Source organism: Colobus angolensis, unplaced genomic scaffold (assembly GCF_000951035.1).
Source record: "Colobus angolensis palliatus isolate OR3802 unplaced genomic scaffold, Cang.pa_1.0 Scaffold558, whole genome shotgun sequence".
Lineage (NCBI taxonomy): Eukaryota > Metazoa > Chordata > Mammalia > Primates > Cercopithecidae > Colobus > Colobus angolensis.
The window spans coordinates 1,050,365-1,061,089 of record NW_012119132.1 but is presented as its reverse complement, the minus strand read 5'-3'; the positions used below and the strand labels follow the sequence as shown (position 1 = coordinate 1,061,089).

Here is a 10,725-nt window from a genome sequence, read left to right as displayed (position 1 = left end):
ATGGCTTTGATAAAAGTAACAGAAGCATGCCTCTTATATTTATGAAATGACCTCAAGATAAAAAACATCAACCTTAAATAAATTTCAGAATTTTCCTAAGAAAAAAATAAAATTATTTATTATAAAATGTATGTAAATAAAACTTTCTTAAAATATGCACTATGAAAAGGTGGAATAAAATATATTAAATTAAAATAGTGATATATTTTATCACTAAAACTAATAACTAAATATATGTACATATATTTATAGATGTACAAATATCTATGACATATAAATATCTATGTAGATCTCTACATAAAGTTTTTCCATACTTTCCAATTTTAATCATGTTATAGTACTTTGATAATAAAAAAATTATTTTAACAAGTCATTCGTTATTGAGATTCATTTTATCAAATATTGAAGACATCAATCATACAGAACTGATCTTTGTAAGCAAAGTATCATTTTGCTATATTTTACAGAGATAAATTTAAAAATTGCTGCACTAATGGTTTAAAAGATAAAATCTGTAAATAGAAAATACTGGAGATTTGTCTTAATAGTAATAAAATTGAAAATGATCTTAGATTTTTTTTTTTTTCAAATTAAGAGTGACCTCAACATAAGCCAATCATGAGATTTGACTGCCAAAAAAGTAATGGTTCATAGGAGGTAATTTCAACTAATGAGTCTTACAGAAGTAGGAATTGAGATGTTATCTTTTTTTCAGCAAACCCAGAATGAAAGAGCACAAGTCATAATAAGATTACAGACTAATAAGATGAATATAAGCAAGTATGCCCAACAAGTAATAGAATCCCCAAATTGAGACCTACAAGCAAATTGTGGGAGCAAATTGGCAGGGAGCTACTGATGGGATCTTATGCCCCCTTGCAATTTCAATGATTCATGATACCAAATTGCAATGGAAATGGGAATGACAGCTTATTGCATCCTGTGAAGGCAAATATATACTTCCCAAGAATGAAGTGAGATCAGTGTAGTGAGACTACTGGACTAAGCAGGAGAAATACTGGATTGGTGGCCTTGAGCAAGGCACTTAGCTTGCAGTTCCTTAATCTGCTTATATTTAGTGTTATGCTGCCCAGGGGCTGGACAAGAAAGTGGACGGTTTATAAACACAATTACACCTATGCCTTATACAATACTCCGTGAGACTTAGCATTATTTTCAATTTATAATTGACAGAACAGGCTGAGTGATCTAGTGGATAGTATCTCAAGTTTTTTTTCTAAAGTTAGCATTCCTTGTTTCATTGCAAAAAGAACAATTAGAGCCACCTCAAGTTTCAAATCTGATCATATAGGGTCTGATTCACCCAACGGTTCCTCGCATTCTTCATGTATTATATGTTTTATCCATGAATATACAGCTTGTCTGATATTGTTCATAAAACAATAGACTTTCAAGAGGAATGAAAAGGAGGTGGTGTAGGAATGGAAAAAGTTTCCTTTATGTAAAGCTAGAGTAATCTGCTTGGCATTCCTCACAAAGTTTAAAATATATCCCATTTGTAACAATTATAATGGACTTCAGGGTGGGTGGGGTAACTTGACAAGAGATAAGAAAACATCTGAAAAGCTAAAATCCATTTCTAGTTAATTGTTATCAACTGAGTTGTTTTACTCTCATTGGGACACTCCTCCCAGTGCCCTCGGGCTCTAACCACTTAGAGTGAACAGAACTAATAGCAGTCAGTTTCATTATGTCTCCTTAACAACACGGGAACCTGTTGTCCTTTAAAAATAAACATAATTGTTTTAACCTTTACATTTTTTTTATGTACTCATACCTAAATAGAGAACTTCTGCTAAGGTAGGAGAAGTGAATACCAAGTTCAGATCAATTCAGTTAGTTGTGCTAAAGGCTAAAATTATAGCAACAGCAAGAAGAAATAATTGACAGCTGAAGTGCATGGTCCTATGAAGCTTCTCTTCAGGGAATCTGTGATTGCTCTTAATAGCATTTTCAAAAAAAAAGGTCCTGTTAATTTTCAAGATATTTTTAAACACTCGATTACTTTTAAAACAATCAGCACCATTATGAACTCCCAGGAGGCTGTGAATTAAGAAATGGAAGACTAAAAGAATGATTGATAGTTATCTTTATTTTATAACATTTTACAAAACACTCACTGTGGACAATAAATATCAAATCCACTAGGGGCCTGGGTAATGAAACACAAATCTTGAAAAAGTAAAACTGAAAGATGATTAGATAATTAATCACAATTAAATTTCTCAACTGATTTTGAAGAAGCTAAACACAAGAGAGCGGTCCATAGCTTCATCTTTTACTTGAACCCTTTTGATGCCTCAACCCCTTACAGATTTAAGGTACATGCTGAGTAAACCATTTTGGAGAAGAACTAACTATGCCAGGTAGAAAAACTACACTTTGGGCAATCAGGGGTGGAGAGTACAGGCATGATTCTGAATTATGCCATTCATAATACAGTGAAGTAAAATAGACTGCCATGTACTTGAATTGTCCTTGCAGTTGCACAGGGCTGGTATCAACCAACTCAAACAAAGAATATAATGTACCTATATTTCTAATTGTTTATAATCACCATCAAATATGACCCTAGTTCTAATCTCTTTGACGATCTTCTAGAGGTCATAATTCTGTGCAGGACTTGCCTTGGCTTGAGCAACACTGAGAATCCAGTACATGTGTACTGGCTCTTTCATAGCCTCTTGGAACACATACAAATGCTGTACTTTAACTTTATTGTCCTGTATACAAACCAGGGTTTGGCTTTCCTATATGCTGACAGTCAAACATCTTCCAGAAATGCTCCTCATCAGGGAGTTGGCAGAAACTCTGAAATTGGGTTTCTGACAGGGCATCCTCTAAGGAGTGCCATTGCTTTCAAATTATAATTATATGCTCCTTTGATTCCATTCAATTTTATTGAAATTCAGGATATTTATTGAAACCAATCCTGATATTCTGGGAATGGTGGGGCATTCTTTTCTTTTCATGTTTCAAAGATAACTATCAATCATTCTTTTAGTCTTCCATTTCTTTGACACTCTTTTATTGAACATCTCCCACTCAATAAAGGTTCTCTGATTGATTTTATGCAATAGCAAAGTAACAAAAAAAAAAAAAAGATTGTTACTTTGAGATGTTTATAGTCTGGTTAATTATGGGGTCACTACATTAAACAAAAGAAAACACATCTTGTGGCTTTAAGAGTATGCGGACAGCCTGGGCAACATGGTGAAACCTGGAGTCTACCAAAAATCTCCAAAATCAGCCAGGGTTGGTGGTGTGCACCTGTAGTCCCAGCTACTTGGGAGGCTGAGGCAGGAGGACAGCTTGAGCCTGGGAGGCGGAAGCTGCAGTGAGCTGAGACTGCACCACTGTACTTGCTAGACATAGAGCGAGATCCTGTCTCAAGAAAACCACAACAAAACACCAAAAATCAAAAAAAGAATAAGCGTACAAGCACAACATCAGACCATGGTGGCGATAAACAGACAGATTCAGGCATATGAATAAGTTGACATGTCTAAGGCATCTAGTATCAGTCTTCTTTTTTCCTAAAATATGGAATAAAATAAGAACACCATTTAGTCCAATGATAATTCTTACATACTTAGAGAAAGAAAGTTAGAAAATAAGTTCTGAGACAATGTCCACCAGAATACAAGCTATTTAACTGGTTAATAGACTTACTGGTTAATAATAATAATAACTGTTATCAATAATATATGAACATATCACTGATATAAGTAAATCTCTTGATTAGACCCAAATGTATGAAATTCTAATACTGATTATTTGTCTTTTCTCTCTTCTCCTGTCTATGTACAGTTAGTTTTTCAAGGCCTCTCAGAGGTTCTTTCTTTCAGTTCCCAAAGTACATTAGGTTCTCCTATAATCTCTCCTTGCTTTGAAGCATCTTCGATAATTTTGTTAATAAATTGCTATTTTTTGTCAATGTCCATCTTCCACTTTTAAACTTAATTTCATTTAGCTGACTTGTCTCCCTTCTTTGCCAATATACCTATGACCATAGGATAGTAATTGGAATGTAGTGGATATACATATTGTTTAAAAAGCTGTTGAAATAACCCAAACTCCAGGGAAGGCCTCATATTCAAATGGAACTTTAAATATACCACTGCTGGTTATACTTGGTGATGTTATGGTATCAAATTTCTTTTCTTGAAAAGGTTAAATTAACAAATTAAAATTTCAGATTGGTATGTCAAACTCATCTTAGAATTATTTTTACCACGTTAGTCAATTAAATGCCTACGTCTTAAAGTTGATATTATATACTTTCTTTTTCTTAAATAGTAGTATTGGATTGTATTGAGTATCAAACTGTAAGTATGCATTCTTTCTTTAAAAATGGTCAAATAAAGACAGATAAAAAGCATGGATTTTCCTGTGTGTTTTTATAGAAATTTCATGTAAGTTAATAAGTTATAGGTTTGCCTATTTAAACAGGTTTTCACCTGGAGGACAATGGGGTGTATAGGAAATAGGAGAAATTCTCATAAGGATGATTACATTTTCCTAGCTTCTCCTCCTGCCCTTTGTTTAATTCCAAGAATAAAAAGGGAAGGCCCCTTTGTATATTTTTCTTTTAACTTATAAAATCTATTTGAAAACTTATAATTTAAGAGAAGACCCTTTTGTGAATTTAGGAACTTTTCTTATTCCTGAGAGCAACTAATTTACACAGGTTAGCTTGGCTCACACAATGACTTAATTTTTAAAAAATCAATGCTGTGTTACTTACTAGTGCTACAAAAGTTGGTGACAGGAGACCTTGATAAGTGCTATGGTTTAACTGATCCCCAAAGTTCATGTGTTAGAAATTTAATCTCCGATGCAGCAGTATTGAGAGGTGAAACCTTTAAAAGGTGATTAGGCCATACAAATCTTTCCTCATGAATGGATTAATGTCATTAGTGTAGGAGTGGGTTTGTTACAAAAGAAAATTTGGCCCCCTCTTGCTCTCTTGTGCTCCTTTGACCCCCGCCTCCCTCCAACACACACATTTTGCCATGGGATGGTGCTGCAAGAAGGCCCTTGTCAGATGCTGGCCCCTTGATTGTGGACTTCCCAGCCACCAGAACTGTAAAGAATAAATATCTGTTCTTTATAAATTATACAATCTGTGGTATTCTCTTATAGCAACACAAACAGGCTAAGATAATAAATCATATTAGTATTTCACAACCTAGAAGAGTAGGAATTTTAAGAATAAACCTATGCAGCACAGAGTTGATACCATTTATTCTAACACACTCTGGACTGATTTTCCCAGACTTTGGAAATGTTTTATCTTTAACTTCCAGAACAACTTTCACATGAATTTTGGCCTCCCTAGTAGAGCTCACAGAGCTAAAACAGCAAAATTAAAAGGTCTTGGGCGTGAGGAAAGGCAGGTGAAAATGAGAATGTTGTCTCAGATATGTTAGGGACTTGCACAAGTTTGCAGAAAGAAAAAAAGCAAGAAAAGACAACTGAAAGACATAAGTAAATAAGACTGAGATAAAAAGCCAGAATATAGGAGAAGATCCCTGAATTGACTGAACATTAATATGGAATGGGAAGGGGAATTGAAAAAAAAAAAGCCTATAGAGCAAAATTTTATTTGAATAGTAATATCATAAGTTTATGAGTTTGGTTATAACTAAACCTAATTATAGTGCTTTAAAAATAACCTTGGGAAGCAAATCCATGTGTTTCAAATTTATATTACATTTAAAATACAGTAACGGCAACCCTCTTAAAATATACTTATTAGGGATTTTATCGCTTATTTTGAAAATCTAATACATGATATTGAAGATTTGGAAATACTGGGACAATGTTGGTTTCCGTTAGAATGCAGCTTTATGGCAAGGACTCCTATTCTTGTTTATTTAAGTTCCAACGTACTAATAAGATAGGCTGGCTTTTAGCAAATGGATCAATGAGTCTTAATTCCAGATCTGAGACTTTCTGTTGGTTGGTAAGCTTCTAATTTACACAGAAGAGTAAGAACTAAAACGGTCAGGCTGCAACAAATGGCTTCGGGATGAATGAGAAACAATTGAAAGTAATTTCCTCAATTATGTCTCTTCTCTTTTTACATGCAGTTTCTGTACATTTCAGAGAGGTACATATAGAGGGACCACTTCATTTAGTAATCTATGTTTCTGACAATAAAAAAACCCTATGAGCAATTGACTTATTTTCATTTGTAAACATCTCTGCAGATTAATTTTTGCTGCTACTTAATGAGGCAGATTATGAAACTTACTTATCAATTTATCAAAGTTGCCATCCATGATAATCATCGAGGTGTCTCTCTCTTGAATTACTATCTGTTCATCACTGACACAGCCAATCATGCAATTCTAAAATGACGTGATCACAAGGCTTTTATGATAACTAGTGATAAATTCATCAAACCTAACTTATGTAATAATACCAGAACTAGCAAAAATATCCTAAAGGAGAAATTAAACTGCAAATACCTTCTCAGGTAGGCTTTTTATATGATGGTCTTACTGCCTTTCTAATTCCCACAGCGACCTCCTTTGTTATTTTCCTGCTACATAAAGAGTAAGTTTTGACTTACTCTTTATTTGACTGAGTTCAAATTATTTACAGATGATCACCATAGGATGCATTTTACTATACTAGTGTTTTGATAGCCCTGACTGTAAAACACTGCCAGATGGTAGGATCATGGAAGAGGAATAGAAATGTCAATGCATTTAAGTCATGAGAAGGTGCCTTAGACTGCAATAGGTAAGGTGAAAAAGAGACGTCTTTTTAAAAAGATATGCAAATAGTAAATATAATAAATCAGTTCTAATTTTTGAGCTAAACTCTCAGACCAGAATAATTTGAACTTTAAGGGAAAAGGTGAACCGATATACAGTAATAGAGGACAAAGAGAAAGCTCAGAGTTGAAGTAATATTCTGTATAATTAGTCATAGTTGGTGCTTGATAAATACACATTTCATACATGAATAAACATGTGAAACAAAGAAGTAGTAGAGAAAAGGTTTCAAATGGGTATCCTGAAAGCTATATCAGGACTGCTAACTGGATGGTTTGGCCAAGGTAGTGTATTAAAAGCAAAATGAGCTTGGTACAGTGGTGTGCACCTGCAGTTCTAGCTACCAGGGAGGGTAAGGCAGGAAGATTGTCTGAGCCCAGGAGTCCAAGACCAGCTTGGGCAACATAGCAAGACTCTGTCTACCATAATTAAAAAAAAGCAAAATGTACAGTTTTTAAAAATCAACAGATTTTACTTTAAATCTTCATTTCTTTAAAATTTGGATGACATGGAAACATTCCTGGGAAAGAAAAAGAAAGGGGAGAACTATAATGGATAAATTGCAGGCAACAAACCCAAGATATTTTCAAATCAACAGGTACCATCTCAAGAGAGAAGTCATTCTGTTGTCCGGATGTTATCAATTTCTAGGTATTGTAATACGAGGGCCCTTTCCATACCAGAAAAATAAACATATGCATACTGGATGTTTTCCTTCTTTGAAACAATTTATTTCTTTAACATCCAAAGCGCTAAACATTACTTCTGTTTTTTCTAATCATACTGCCATTTATTCTCAGAACTCAATCACCTCTTTAGACAAAGTTGCACTTCTCATGATATCTGGTTTCTTTGGTCATTTAATTTATCTGCTTGCTGAACTCTGAGTCTTGTGACACTCCAAGTAGAAGTTCAACGAAATATTTCAGGGAGACGGATTAGAGGCTAGTGCGCTGTTTTCAAAATATACAAAACAGGAAACTGTTAATTTAAGAAGTAAAGATATTTTGGCTGTGGAAAACAGAACGAACTTAAGAAAAATGAGAAAGATATGTAAAATTAGGCTGTTCCAAAGTTTGGATTTTTTGAAAATTTGAGATAAAATGTGTATTGTTCCTCACTTTTATCATAACAACTTCATTTTTACTAGTATTTTTATTCTCTGAAGTTTGTTACATCGAAGTGTTCCTTTAGCAGGAATAGATAGATTTGAAAACTAGGCTTAATCTACCATTTCTTCATGACTTTCTCTCTACATGAGAGTCTGGCAAAATTACGGCTCACTTGCTGCTGACACATACAATTACCAAGGATAAAAGAAAATAGGAGGAAGAATTATGCGAGAAAAATCACAGGCAGCAAATAAACCCAAGGCATTTTCAAATCAACAGGTGTCATCTCCAGAGAGAAGTCACTTTGTTGTCTCCATGTTGCCATTTTCTAGGTTTTGTAATTGAAGACTGTTTCTCTACACTATAAATAAAATATTTGACACAGTAGATTATTCTTTTCTGAAACACTTTATTTTTTCAGCTTTCAGAATGTCACGGGCTAGTTCTATTTTTCCTACCTTGCTGACCATTTATTCTCAGTCTTCTCTGCTAGATTCTGTTATTTTGTGACTTCCAAATATGAGAAGGCTCAGTTTTCATATCTCTTCGCCATCTAAACTCCCTTTCTGGGTAATTTCATCTTGTCCTGTGACTACAATCAATCTACATGTGATGATGCTTATGTTTGCATCTCCAGCCTCAACTCTCCGGGGAAGTTCTGACTCACGTATCCATCTATCTACTTGGATGTCCCCTGGGTATATCAAAACCAAAGTCTAAAAACAACAACAAAATGTCCTCTTTTCCACTCCAACCTCCCACAAAGGATAAAGGTCTTGATTTTCCATCACAACAAGGCTTCTGCTAATAACACCACTATTCTCACAATTAAGTGGGTCAAAATTAAAGAATATATTAAAATTCGGCTTTCTTCCACTCCACACATGTAATCTGTCAGCAAGTGCTATCGGCTCTGCCTCTAAAATGCATGTGGGATTTTACCACTTCTTGGCTTGAACCTCACAACCACCTAAATCTAAGCCACTACCATCTCCTTTGTGGACATCTGCTAGAGCATCCTACTATGGTTTTTTTTTTTTTTTTTTTTTTCCTCCCTCTTATTTCTCTGCAATCTATTGTCTACATTGAAGCCAGAGTTATCTTTCTTTAAAAAATAAAAGTCATCCTCATGATCAAATGTTCTCAATGGCTTTCTAACACACAGGGTAAAACTCAGATCCTTTTCAATAATCTGAATGATATGAGAAGGCATCTGGCCACCTTCCTGCTCTTCCTCGCCTCCTACTCTTTTTCCTTCCTGCTTGTGCTCCTCCAGTTACCCAGGTCTTCTTATTCTTCAAACATCTGCATTTGCTATTTCCATGCCTTGTGATCCTCTTCACCAAGACAGTCACATGACTACTTTCCTTATTTCATTCTAGTGTATAATAAAATGTCCGCTTTCAAAGAAGCGTCTCGTAATTTTTTCTAATATAATTTCCTATTAATTTCTAGCATGTTTTTTCCCATTTCCCTGCTATGCTTTTCTTCAGAGGTATTACATTATAGTCACATCATATTATTTCTTCCTTCTTTATTATTGATCTTCCACAATAGAAATTATGTTCTAGGAGGATAAGAATTCTATTTTGTTCACACTTGTCCATAAAGCCTGACATATACTTGGCACTCAACAAAGAGTTGCTGAATAAAAGAATAAATTAAAGACTACTAGATTGAAATACCAGAAAATGATCATAACACTTGTCCTAATTCTTTACCTCACATCAAGAAGTGCTAAAATGAGATGTTTAGGAAACCAACAAAGATTACTTAAAATATTTTATTAAACGTACTCTTCTAGAAGCAGAAGAGATTATAAATTTTTTTTCTATACATTAGTTATTTATCTTGCCCACATTTACTCTGACAGAAAAACGGATTCTAATGTATATATCAGCTCTAGGAAAAGTCAAAACAGGTCCTTTATATGCTTGCTAGTTTTAAAATACAGTCTGATTTCATCCACTTCAATTGAATATGCAACTACCACTTCCTGGTACTCTGCTGAAACCTGTGAAAGATAACAAAATGAATCACAATAACCAATGTTTATAGAACAACTTAACTTATGCCAGGGAATATGCTAAAAGCTTTACAGGCACTATATCATTTACATTCCGGTGACAACTCCATGAGGTATAAGGATCCCTATTTCGGAGAAGAGAAAACTAAGTGAATCAGGCAACTTCTCCTACACCAGACAGCTGTTAAGTGGAGCTGAAACATGCAGCCTTGCCTTTCTGATGTCTATGTTGCTCATTTTCAGTATAGAACTTACTGCCACTAGCAGGACTCAAGAACACTCCTGGTGACCCTGACGACTCACTTCATCCAAATATGTAAATCCTCTGCTCTGTCCTTAGGGAATAACAACGTTGAAGGCGATTAACCTATGTCTAGAGTATCCTTACCGGTAGATTATTGAAAAGTTATTGAATTATTAAAATTTAGTTTTCATAAACTAAAATTAGTACTTAATAGAGTTTACTGAGAATTCTAATTCAATATCCTAATGAGAAAGCTGGCTGCTACCCAACACCTGAGAGCAATGTAAATAGCACCCTGTGCAAAGAGCACATGCAAACAGGCAGAACTGCCAAAATCTTGGGCATAGATGAAAGTGTTAGTGCTTTTCAAGTACTATTTCAAGTAACATTATTCTTACTCTAAATAACAAATTCCTGTTTATTTAGACTTCATTATTGTCAATTTAACTTGTGAAAGTTTCTTTACTTAACACTATCACATGTAATGGTGATTCTCAGAACTATTTGTGATAATCTGAATCAGAACTATTTGTG

At 34.4% G+C, this 10,725-nt stretch overlaps 1 protein-coding gene across 5 annotated transcripts in view; it reads right to left on the bottom strand.

Moving 5' to 3' along the window:
• NRXN1 (neurexin 1) overlaps window positions 1–10,725 on the bottom strand; it is a 1,138,235-nt gene that overhangs the window by 488,173 nt on the left and 639,337 nt on the right. The gene's annotated exons all lie outside the window — the stretch shown is intronic.